General features: G+C 41.8%; 1 pseudogene; it reads left to right on the forward strand.

Moving 5' to 3' along the window:
- The first annotated feature begins 3,007 nt into the window (after window positions 1-3,007).
- Window positions 3,008-8,702, forward strand: LOC113912389 (annotated as a pseudogene).
- Window positions 8,703-13,684: the final 4,982 nt, after the last annotated feature.

Below are 13,684 nucleotides of genomic sequence, written 5' to 3' on the forward strand. Positions count from 1 at the left end.
ACATTGACAGATCCATCAGCTTGATATGTGAAGCTCTAGTTCATTAACTTTCACTGCTATTTAGTATATGTATGAATACATACTACAATGTAGTCTCCTGTGGATATGCATATAAACATGTCTTTTATTTTATTTTATTTTATTTATGTCTTTTATTTTATTTTTTTTTAAAGAATTTATTTATCTGACAAAGAGAGGTAGACACTCAACGACTGAGCCACCCAGGCGCCCCTAAACATGTCTTTTAAAAATAAAATAAGTTTTGGGGCGCCTGGGTGGCTCAGTCGTTAAGCATCTGCCTTCAGCTCAGGTCATGATCCCAGGGTCCTGGGATTGACCCCCACATCGGGCTCCCTGCACCACGGGAAGCCTGCTTCTCCCTCTCCCACTCCCCCTGCTTGTGTTCCCTCTCTCGCTCTCTCTCTCTCTGTAAAATAAATAAATAAAATCTTAAAAAAAAAATTTAAAAAAAAAAATAAATAAATAAAAAATAAAAATAAAATAAGTTTTGGGATGCCTGGGTGGCTCAGTTGGTTAAGTGTCTGCCTTCGGCTCAGGTCATGATCTCAGGGTCCTGGGATTGAGCCCCGCATTGGGCTCCCTGCTCGGCGGGAAGCCTGCTTCTCTCTCTGCCACTCCCCTTGCTTGTGTTCCCGCTCCCTTTCTCTCTCACACAAATAAATAAATAAAATATTTAAAAATAAAATGTTTCTTTGTACACAGTGTCAATTGTGGCACCTGGAACTGTTTCTTTTAGATCTGCACTGTCCCAGACAGTAGCCACAAACCACGTGTGCTTACTGAGCACTTGAAACCTGCCTCGTCTAAACTGAGATATGATGTGGCTTTAAAATAGTAAAATAGATGCCAGATGTTGAAGACTTAGTATAAGAAAAGGTAAGTAATCTTTATATTGATAAACTCTTGGATATATTGGGTTAAACAAAATAGATAATTATAATCAGTTTCCCCTGTTTCTTTATACTTTTAAAAATGTGGCTACTAAGAAACTTAAAATGACATGTGTCTCACATTTCTGGCTCACATTATATTTCTACCGGTCAGTCTTGCTCCAGATGGCTGTTTGTGGCCCGGGGCCTTGTCTGCCTTGCTCATCACTGTAAACCCAGTGCCCAGAACAGCAATGGAACAAGGAGGTGCACAGGATGCACCTGCTGAATAAATGAATGAATCAGCAAATGCCCACATGAATGAATGAAGGTGGTTGATTTTATAATTCTACCTGTTTAACCCTTCACTCTCAAGGAGGTTATATAAAGTTGTCTCAGAATGAAATTCTTTTAGAAATGTCTACTTGTCTATTTTTGTCACTTGACTCCTAGGCAGCCCACAGGTGGACACAAGACCCTCCCCCTACCCAGGAAGGTGGAGGTTGACCCTTGTCTCTGAGGAAGGTCCACGAGCCTCGGCAGCCTGGCACAGCTGTGTTTGCACTTGTACTCAAGCCTACGGTGTCACTGGGCCCAACTTCGTGTGTGTGCTGACGTAGGTGGGAAAGTGGGGGTGTCTTTTTCTAACCACTAAACACTAAACTGTCAGAGGACATCTTCTGGAGTCTGTCAGATCTTTTGTTCTCAAGAACATTTTAGTCAAAAATAATAATTTCCCCTTCTGCCTGTCCTCAAGTCATACTAATTTTTTATACTAATTTTTGATGCAACTTTTTGCAAGAAGATCAGTCTCGCTACTCTCTCATAATTCAAGTGTTTTCAAAATAGATGGGGTTCCTGAGCCACATGGGCAAAGGCACACATACTTTCCTTTTGGAGTTGAAATTTGGTTTCTTTGGGTTGATTATGGGGGAGGTGTGTGCCCCATCCTCTACCATTCTCTTATTTTGCAAGATCTCCAACTCTGAGTGTTCTTGCTTCCTATTGCAAGAAGGGCAAGTTCAAAACCAATAATTCTATCAGAGAATCCTGGGCAGATTCTCATGTTTAGAACTTTGAAATAATGGCTACTTGTTTCAAGCTACGTTTAGATCCTTAAGCAACTAGTCAACTATCTGCCTCCTGAACCAGCAAACCTCAGCACACCTGCCCCTTCATTTGTTTCACAGATGGCAATGTTTCAGTACCAGGGATGGAGGGTGTGTGGCTGGAGAGGTGGCTGGCTGGACAGTGGTGGGCTTGGTATATGGTCCTAGAGGGTTTGAACTTAAATGTACAATGTAAATCTAAAGCCTAATAGGAAAAAAATAGGAGGAAATTTATGGAATCTAAGACTAGATGAAGAGGTTTTAGACTTGACACTGAAAGTACAATCCATAAGGAAAAATTGATAAATTAGACCTCATTAAAATTAAGAATTTTTGCTTTGTGAAAGAGGGTAAGAAGGCAAACTATGGATTGGGAGAAATTGCTTGCAAACCACATATCTAACAAAGGACTTATATCTAGAATATATAAGAAGTTCTCAAAAAACCCAAACAATCCAATTAGAATATAAACAGATATCTTACTGGAAAGCATACACAAATGATGAATTTTTTTAAAAAACCCAAACAATCCAACTAGGAAATAAACAGACATTGCACTGGAAAGCATATACAAATGACAAAGCACACAAAAAGATGTTCAACATTATTAGCTATTATGGAACTGCAAATTAAAACCACAATGAGATATCGTGACAAAGTTAATCAGAATCACTAAAATAAAAAATACCGATGACACGAAATGCTGGCAAGGATATATAATCACTAGATAGGAATGTAAAATGGTACAGCCACTCTGGAAAATAATTTGGCAGTTTCTTTTTTTTTTTTTTAAGATTTTATTTATTTATTTGAGAAGGAGAGAATGAGAGACAGAGAGCACAAGAGGGAAGAGGGTCAGAGGGAGAAGCAGACTCCCTGCCGAGCAGGGAGCCCGATGCGGGACTCGATCCCGGGACTCCAGGATCATGACCTGAGCCGAAGGCAGTCGCTTAACCAACTGAGCCACCCAGGCGCCCAATAATTTGGCAGTTTCTTAAAGAACTAAACATGCACTTCCCGTATGTCCCAGCAATGGCACTCTTTGGCGTTGATCCCAAGAAATAACTTACGTTCATGTAAAACCTATACACAAGTGTTTGTAGTGGCTTTATTCATGATAGCGCCAAACTGGAAATAGCCCAGATGTCCTTCGATGGGTGAATGGCTGAACAAACTGCCATGCATCCATGCCATGGAACGCTTCTCTGCAATAAACAGGAATGAACTAATGATACACACTGCAACTTGGATCAAGGGAATCAGTTTGAATGAAAAAAAAACCAATTCAAAGGTTATATATTGTACGATTTCATTTATAGAACATTCTAGAAATAACAAAATTATAGATAAGAAAAGACTAGTGATTGCCAGGGGTTACGGGTGGGAGTTGGGAGGATATAAAAAGGGAAACATGAGGCAGATGCGTGGTGATGGAACAGGTCTGTATCTTCATTGTAATGGTGGTTACATGAAGATACACCTGCGATAAAATTGCATACACACACACACACCCACCCACTCACACCCACACACACACACACACAGGAGTGTTTATGAAATTGGTGACATCTGAATAAGCTCTGTGGATCATATAAGCAGTCAGTTTCCTGGTTTGATACTATACTGTAGATGTTACCACTGGAAGAGGCTAGACAAAGTTCGCTGAACTTCCCTGGGTGGTTTTTATTCCGGCAACCTCTTATGAATCTATCATTTCAAAATAAAAAGTTTTTTAAAAACTGCACTTGGGGGGCACCTGGGTGGCACAGTCAGTTAAGCATCTGACTTCTGCTCAGGTCATGATCCCAGGGTCCTGGGATCAAGCCCTGCATCTGGTCTCAGTCCTCAGTGGGGAGTCGGCTTCCCCCTCCTCTTATGCCCTTCCCCCAACTCGTGCACACCTGCATGCGTGCGTGGGCGCTCTCTCTCTCCCCCTCAAATAAATAAAATCTTTTAAAAAATAAAATATAAATAAAATAAAAACTGCAGTTGGATATGAAACAATTATTTAATTTGGAATTGCCTCAGGATATATACATTTACAGAACTTATTTTGCACCTATTACTAATTTGCTTTGGTAAGTGTATCTACTTATAAATCTATCCTGCCATTCAGTGTCCTGTTCTGTTCTGTTAAACATAGGGTTAAACAGCATTTTTGGTATGACAGTCATGGACTGTTCTGACTTTCTAGATGTTTGCTAGCAGTGTCTACAAATTATATGTGGGCAGTAAGTGGGCCAACTGGTTTGAATGAATGTGGTTACTTTTGTAAACATCTCATGGTAGATCCTGTTATAACACATACAGATTCTGTGCTTCCCCATGATGGTAGTAAACTTGCTTGGTCTTGAGGGGTTGGAGGGTTATGAGTATTTTTCATAACTATCATTTCCTGAACTTGACCTTTATTATACTTTCCATATTTGCTAATACACGATATACTTGAAGTGTGTCTTTAAAATTACGTGACTTTTGGGGCGCCTGACTGGCTCAGTCATGGAGCATGTGACTCTTGATCTCGGGGTTGTGAGTTCAAGCCGCACGTTGGGTGTGATTACTTAAAAATAAAAAAATAAAAATGAATAAATAAAATTATGTGACTTTTTAAAACCCCACAATACCATTCTGGCCTCCTATTATGTGCCAATTTTTTTGCCTATATTATTTTATTTAGGACTCCTATTAATCCAATTAAAAATATGCTTTCTTCCTTTCCTAAAACATAAACATAAGAAGTTATTTATCTGAGTAAATGGTCCATGAACATTGTTAGTCCAGCAATGCTATTAGTGCTCACAGCACTGTTGAAACTCTCCTTTAGGGCTTTTTTTGGGGTAGGAGGACTCTGTGGCATATTCTTTTGACTGCTCTCAGTTGTGGAAAATTTTCACCTTTTAAAGTTTAGAACTTTAGGGGCGCCTGGGTGGCTCAGTCGTTAAGTGTCTGCCTTCGGCTCAGGTCAGGATCCCAGGGTCCTGGGATGGAGCCCCGCATCGGGCTCCCTGCTCCGCAGGAAGCCTGCTTCTCCCTCTCCCACTTCCCCTGCTTGTGTTCCCTCTCTCGCTGTGTCTCTGTCAAATAAATAAATAAAACCTTTAAAATATATATATAAAAAAATAAAGTTTAAACTTTATCTACCTAGATCTGTCATCAAAAGTAATTCAGCACAAATTAAAACAACAAGGTAGTATTTTCTACTTGCAGGTTTACAGAAACTCATCTCTAGTACCAGCAAGGATGCTGAGAAGCCAGGAGCCCTCTGCACTACCGGGGAGAGTATGATTTGCTACAAGTTTTTGGAAAGCAATTTGGCAATATATATGTCCAAAGCCTTTAGAAATGTGCAAACATTTTAAGGAGGCATTCCACTTCTGGGTATGTATCCTGTATTTTAAAGTTTATCCAAAGTGACGTCCACTGCCACCGATATCTAACGCAGGATAGTGCAAACCTAGTCCATTGCCTACAGAATATATTCTAACCCCCAATTTACTGTAAGGTTACTTCTATTCTCCCCTGGGGAGTCCTGGTAGAGCCATCAAGGGAACCGATTATCCCCTGCTGCGGATCTCAACTAGAGGAGGTTGGGAAAACTGCACCACACCCACCCTTCGCGAGCCGCCTAGAGCTCCAGCTAATTTCATCTGCATCTCTAAGTATGAAGTAGAGTAGCCGACATCTGCTTTGCCTGTGTAAAGAGCCCAGGGCGCGTGCTGCAGTAAGAGTTCAATAATTCTGATTTCCAGCATGTTAATCATAAGCGCACATGGCCTAGGACTACTATTTTGATGTAAGAATCATTTAAGTGTGTATACTCCCCTGTGCTCATTTGCAAATCAATCCTATTCAAAGACTTTTCATCATCTAGGGCCAGGCCACCCTGAACGCGCCCCATCTGTCAAAGACTTTTCATCAATGGCATTGTTAGCTTTTGCATTTCCTTCTCAGCTGTTTTTGTGTGCTTTAGGGTTTTGTTTTGCTAACATCTCACCATTCTCTTCCATCCTGCCCCCAAATTTAACCTCCTATTTCAAGGGCTTAAAAGTATTTATACTTTCAATACCGGGAGCAAATTAATCCCTGTACACCCTTTAAAGGGATCCTGTAATAGCTTTCAACATCTCTCACTCACCCCCTACTGTTTATTGCCCCTGTACAATGCCCATCCCTGTTCCGTTCTTATTTTGTTAGATGTGTGAAATCATTGCCCCCCCCACCTGCCCATTACTACAAACTGGACGCCTTTGATCTGGACCTGGGGGAATGTAACCTAAATTGGAAGACGTTCCACTTGCCCCGGGAATTTGGAGTCAGGGCAGGAAGATTGTCTCTCTGGGATTTGGACACAGGGGCTGAGCAAGTGATCTGTGAAGGACTAGCTAGAAGATCAACAAGACGTGGGGTTAAATCACCACTTGGGGACAGCTGCAAAGATGGGAGGCCAGGGAGGTGGTGGTGACCAGGGGCGGGGGCGGGGAGCGGAGAGGAGGAAGGAGAGACAGAGGGAAACTGTCTGCAGCTGGTATTCCCAATCTTGACGTTCAGTTGGGTTCCTTGGGGTCCTGTTTGTTTACAGTAAAGCTCCCTTTACATGAACTAGCATAAATGAGTTTTCGTTAATGACACCAAATAATCCTTGAATCAGATTCTCAGAGTGGGTCTTCAAAACAAAGATTATATAAACTAATGAATAAATATTAACCATATTAGGAACGAATCCTACTCATTTTTCATCTCTTTTTCTGCTTTTAAAAAAATGTGAAATATGCCATCCATATAGAAGAGTGCATGCAATTTATATGTAAGGTCTAAAACAACCTCTGCTTGCGGCACCTGGGAGGCTCAGTCGGTTAGGCGTCTGCCTTTGGCTCAGGTTCTGATCTCAGGGTCCTGGGGTGGAGCCCCAAGTTGGGCTCCCTGCTCAGTGGGGAGTTTGCTTCTCTCTCTCCCTCTGTCCCTCCTCCCCAGTTATGCTCTCTCTCTCAAATAAATAAATTTTAAAAAATAAATAAAACAACCTCTGCTTGAAACTATGCACATGTTTTATGAATTCTTCCGGGCCAGACAGTAAATATTTCTGGCTTTACAGGACATCCAGTCTCCGTCAGAACTTCTGTAGAATGTTTGTAGCACTAAAGCACATAATTAATGTGGCTCTGTTCCAATAAATTTTATTGTAAAAAAGGCAGCAGGCTGGATTTGGCCCAGAGGTCAGCATTTAAAGACTATGGCTTAAAACAGAATTTTTACCCCGGGTTTAAAGAATTTTAATGCTAAGTCCTGCACAACCACCACCCAGGTCAATAACACGGATAACACTGAAGAAGTTTCCGTTGGCCCATCCTGGACAATAAATCCTCTCTCCCTTCAAGACATAGCCACCATTCTGATCCTTGTGATGCACATTTTCTTGCTTCTCTTTACAGCTTTGCCAGCTCTGTATGCATTACTAGACAGGATAGCTTATTTTTGCTTGTTTTTGAAATTTTGATAAATGGAATCCTAACTGAATGCGTTCTTCTTTTTCTCTTTTTTCTCCTCCTCCAGGCTGATATAATCTCTCCCAGACATGAAGATAGAGGAAATATTTCCCAGGGGCAGAACTGCAGGGAGGTTAGGAGGCTGTGGAGGTGGTACAAGGCAGTCCAGCTGATGAGGATGGAATACGCATGACGTTCCTCAACTTTTTCTACCGTAAGTCCCTCTCCACATGTGTGGCAGTGTGCACCTAGGTGGTGTCCCTGTAGCCACTGCTGGAGCCCAGTCTGGAGGCCTCCAGGGCCCAGCCCTTCAGAGCAAGCACTGCAAACCAGAGTGTGCAGAAGGGCATTGTGACGCACAGTCTGGATGGGCCCCTTCCAGGTCCGGGACAGCCTGATGCTGATGGACAAGCCCTCTCCCTGGTGCTGGAGGAGGATGGCACTACTGGAAAGACAGAAAACTATTGGGTGCCTGGGTGGCTCAGTCGCTTAAGTGTCTGCCTTCAGCTCAGGTCATGATCTCAGGGTCCTGGTATCAAGATCAGTGTTGGGCTCCCTGCTCAGTGCGGAGCCTGCTTCTCCCTCTCCCTCTGCCTCTCCCCCTGCTTGTGCTCTGGCTCTTTCTCAAATAAATAAATAAAATCTTTTTTTAAAAAAACCCCAAAAAACAGAAGAGTATTTCCAAGACAGTGGACAGTGTTCATGGTCCTCCCGAAGGGGCAGAAATGGCAGTCTCCATCAGAGCAGATGAGGTTCCCCCCTACTGGGGGAGAACATAGAAAGCCTAGGGGAAGTCCTTAAGGGGTGCCAACCACATGCTTATCTTGATGCAAGAGACAAGGTACTAATTCTCCCTCTCCCATAAGCCTGCCAGGAAGATCGAAGTGACCCGCATAACCTATGGCTTGTACAAGGTGAACCCACAAGATTTCATTGGTTGGTTGACAGTGAAGGCAACTCACAATAGCACATCCTCCATTTCCTAGGCTACGCACTGCTACAGGGTCAAGTGCAACATGAAGGAAGCTCTTTTCTGGCCCCTCTTCAGCATGTAAGCCATAGGCCCTATGCTGCTCAGCACCTCCTGTTACATGCAGCAACTCCTGGGTGCCACAGAGGGAAGGTGGCCCAAGGGCAAGGTCTCATCCCTCATCCCCACCAGTCTGAAGATACTACAAGGAAGGCCCAAGTTCTTGGAGGCTTTCCCAGCCCAAGACTAGACTAGGGACCCAGTGCTCAGCTGGTAGCATCCAGAAACAACTTGAGATCTTCTTTTTCTTTAAGATTTTATTTGATTTTATTTAGAGAGAGAGAGCACATGTGTGCATGGGGGAGGGGCAGAGGGAGAGAGAATCTCCAGCAGACTCCCCACTGAGCACGGAGCCTGATGCAGTCATGAGATCATGATCTGAGCTGAAATCAAGAGTCGGATGCTCAATCGCCTGAGCCCCCCAGGAACTCCTAGAGAGCTTCTTGCCTCCTCACACCGCCCTCTTCCTGACAAGACCACGAATGAGGAAGCAGGAGGAAGAACCAGAAACCTTGAGTGGGCTGGCTAATGCAGAACTAAGGGTTCCTGACCTGGCCTGGTTTTTCCTGCCTGGCATCGCTCAGCTGAGCAAGGCTACAGCATGAAGCCTGCTCCTCAGCATCCTGTCTTCACACCCTACAGTTTCATTATACTCCTTACCTCCTGGTCCCCCATGCAGAGTACTCCTGAACGGACTCTCAAGCCCACTAGTGCAACATGAGAATGTTGGCAATAAATTAGTTATGCTGGGGGAGAGGACATTTCCCACCTCATTTGATTAGCCTGGTATAAATTCGATATTAACATTTGACAAGACATTATGAGAAAGGATATTTCCATGCTAATCTCCCTCATAAACATTAGATGTAAAAATCCTATACAAAATGTTTACAGATTCCTGCAATATGCAAGAAGCCAATATACATAATGATCGAGTTGTTTTTTCCACCCCCCCAGGAAAACAAAATGTATTTAACAGTCAAAAATCAGGCACCTGGGTGGCACAGTGGGTTAAGCATCAGCCTTTGTCTCAGGTCATAATCCCAGGGTTCTGGGATCGATCCCTGCATCAGACTCCCTGCTTAGCAGGGAGCCTGCCCCCCTGCTTGTGCTCTCTCTCTCAGATAAATAAATAAATAAAAATATTTAAAAAAATAAAATATAACCTGTAAGTTAATACTGATCTATGCAAAACGATGCTGTGAAATCCTGCTCAGCTAAATGAGCGCCTTCAGATTTGTTGAGAGACAGAGGGCACACCACCATTGCTTCCTTAGCAAATTCCCATAGATCTCTTCTATGGCTAGTTACCAATGGCCTTTTTAGACATTCCAGGTGTCCACAGATCTCTCCCAACTCAGTCATCTCACTTTGGATGGTAAAAAGCACATTACAGAGGTTCAATAAACTTTGGCTAATGGTAGTGGCATTTGCAAGCAATAAAGGAAGGTTCATTGCTGAGTTCATTATGGAGATTACATCTGATAGCTGTGTCTTGCTTTGCAAATTTAGTTTAATAGTTTTGAGCCACAATTTAAGGCTGTTCATTTATCATCAAAGGAAGATTAGAAGACATTGTAGTCCACTTGAAGGTAATCATTAATTCCTTCTTTTTGCCTGGGCGCTTACACTCTTCCGAGCACTGACACATCTATCCCCATTTCACAGTAACAGATGCATATTGTCTTAACTGCAGTCAAAGAACTACAGTTCAGAGTCATATTTTAAGCCAAAGACACATCTATTGATGCCTAACCAAGGACTGGTTAGTAGGCTAGGCTGTCTCTACTATTGCTAGAAAACTGAAACCATTTAATAAGGTTCACTATAATAATAATTTTTCTTACACCCAAAAGGAAAAAAATCCTGGAAGAAGATCATTTCCACTAGGCATTGTGTTCTTTAAATGATCCCCAGCTTAAAATATACATGAGGTCACATACGCTTGTATTTGCCTAAAGAAGTTCTGAAAGAATACACCTGAAACTGAGAAAAGTAATTAGTGACCTGTGAAGTCTCAGAGATCAAAACTGCACAGAAGAAGGACCCAAAAGTTTTCACTGTAAAGCGTTTCATATTTTTTTAAAATATATCTCATTTATCAATTTTTTTAAGATTTTATTTATTTATTTGACAGAGAGAGAGAGAGAGCACAAGCGGGGGGGGTGGCAGGCAGAGGCAGAGGGAGAAGCAGGCTCCCCACAGAGCAGGGGGGGCCCGATGTGGGGCTCGATCCCAGGACCCCAGGATCATGACCTGAGCCGAAGGCAGTCGCTTAACCAACTGAGGCACCCAGGCGCCCAAGCGTTTCATATTTTTAAGTTCACGAACTATGTGAATTATTTATCATTGAGAAAAGAAATCCACAGCTAACTGAGTGGACTCAACAAAGACTCAACTTTGACTTTGGAGTTTTGTTAATGATAGTTTTCTGCCCCTGAATGCCTCTTTTATTAGCCCCAGCCCGTCATGCAGGTGTTGGTGACAACAGGGCACAGAATTAGCCGGTTTATAAGGTTATGTGCAAATAAAGGACACCTGCCCTCCTCACTGTTCTTCTGTAATCTTCCATCCAAAGATAAGCTTGGTACCTCACAAATGAAGTTTGTGGCATTGCTCCAGAGATAGGAATAAATGAAGTCTTCTCAGTGCCAAATGGAATTTTTCTTTTAAGGATTTTTTTTTTTAACCACATGAAAGAAAACTCCAGAGTCTCTCTTTTTAAAAAGTCTTTGTTATATTGTTTTTCTGATTGCAAAAATGAAATAGAGATTGTTGTAGGGACTTTGGAATACACAAAAATTAAAGAGGAAATTCACTAACATGGAAGTCAGAGTTTAACAGGGGGATAAAGTTAGCCTTTTTCTTTAGAACACATTTATGAGGCAGAAAACGAATTTCAACTCATTTGTGATCTGACAGTTTACTTTTTCCTAATATGGAGTATGATATATCAATCTGAGTGTTGGCAGGAACCACAGCCTCTTATTAAAATTGGAAATCAGCTGTCCCAATTTATAGACATGTTGTGATCCAAAATCTACTTGGAATGCAAAACACAGTTTTCTCATAGAACAACATAAAAATGATGGCAAAAGTCTGAGGCAAACAACAGAAGTCCACATAATTCACAGTGACTCAGGTTGACTCGGGCCAACGGTTTTTTGTTGCACTGAAAGGAAAGAGAATAGACCTTTTCTTTGCCTCAAAAAAAAGTTTATACAGAAAGTATTTTGTTACACTGATATGATAAATATATAGCAGGATACCCTTTTATCCGTTATTTATCTAAAATGATTTTATTCCTTTCTATTTGCTCCATTACTATTGGCTTTAAGGCTTTCCCACTCACCCTTGGTCACAATATCCATCTTGCCTTCATTTTTAAATGCTTTTCCCATTTTTACTATCTTCATTACTGTCCATCCTAACTTTGAATTCAAACAAATCATCTTCAATTTCACCCATGGAATTTCAAGATGAGAAAAATCTTGTGTGGGACTAGATCAAGGTAAAAAGCTTTTGCACAGCAAAGGAAACCACCAACAAAATGGAAAGACAACCTACTGAACGGGAGAAAATATTTGCAAATCACATATCTGTAAGAGGCTAATATCCAAAATACATGAAGAATTCATATAACTCAATAGCAAAACAACAAACAATTGATTAAAAACTGGGCAGAGGATCTGAACAGACATTTTTCCAAAGAAGGTATCTAGATGGCCAGCAGTCACATGTAAAATTGCTCAACATCACTGATCATCAGGAAAATGCAAATCAAAACCACAATGAACAGATTCTTAAATATAGAGAACAAACTGATGGTTGCCAGAGGGGAGGGTGGTGGGGAAAAGGTCAAATAGGTGAAGGGGATTAAGTACAAATTTGCAGTTATAAAATAAATAAGTCACAGACATGGCAAGTACAGATAGAGAATACAATCGATAATATTGTGAAATTGCTGTATGGTGACAGATGGTGACTACACTTATCATGGTAAGCATTGAGTAATGTATAGAATTGTTGAATCGAGGGGCATCTGGGTGGCTCAGCTGGTTAAGCATTCGACTCTTTTTTTTTTTTTTTAAAGATTTTATTTATTTATCCGACAGAGAGAGACACAGCGAGAGAGGGAACACAAGCAGGGGGAGTGGGAGAGGGAGAAGCAGGCTTCCCGCCAAGCAGGGAGCCCCATGCGGGGCTCGATCCCAGGACCCTGGGATCATGACCTGAGCCGAAGGCAGACGGTTAACGACTGAGCCACCCAGGCGCCCTAAGCGTCTGACTCTTGGTCTCAGGTCTCGATCTCAGGGTTGTGAGATCGAGCCCCACGCTGGACTCCATGCTCAGTGGGGAGTCTGCTTGGGATTCTCTCTCCTTCACCCCTCCCTCGCTTTCTCTCTCTCAAATAAGTGAATCTTTAAAAAAAAAAATCTTCAAAAAAGAAGAATTGTTCAATCGATGTTGTACACCCAAAACTAACATTTTATGTTAATTATACTTCAATTAAAAAAACCACAATGAGATATCACCTCATACCTCTTAGAATGGCCATTCTCCAGAAGACAAGAAATAAGTGTTGATGAGGATATGAAGAAAAAGGGAAACTTGGTATACTGTTGGTGGGAATGTAACTGGGTGTGATCCTGGAAAACAGTATGGAGGCTTCGCAGGAAATTAAAAATAGAACGACCATATGATTTGGCAACTGTACTTCTGGATATTTATCCAAATAAAATTAAAACACTAATTCAAAAAAAATATATGCACCTCCATGTTCAGTGCAGCATTATTTACAATAGCCAAAATATGGAAACAATCTAAGAGTCCACTGAGAGAGAGAGAGAGAGGTGATAGAACACTGTTTAGTCATAAAAAGATGGAAATCCTGCCACTCGTAACAACATGGATGAACCTTGAGGGCATTATGCTAAAAAAAATAAATCAGAGAAAGACAAATACCATATGATCTCAGCTACATGTAGAACCTAAAAAAAGGAAAAAACAGCAACAAGAAAAGAGCTCATAGATACAAGGAACAGATTGCCAGAGGTGGCTGCCAGAGGTGGTAGGGGCAGGGGAATGGGTGAAGAGGGTGAAAATGTACAAACTTCCAAGTCCTGGAGAGGCAGTGTATGGCGTGGCGAGTATAGCTAACAGAACTAAATT

This window comes from Zalophus californianus, chromosome 14, assembly GCF_009762305.2.
Source record: "Zalophus californianus isolate mZalCal1 chromosome 14, mZalCal1.pri.v2, whole genome shotgun sequence".
NCBI lineage: Eukaryota > Metazoa > Chordata > Mammalia > Carnivora > Otariidae > Zalophus > Zalophus californianus.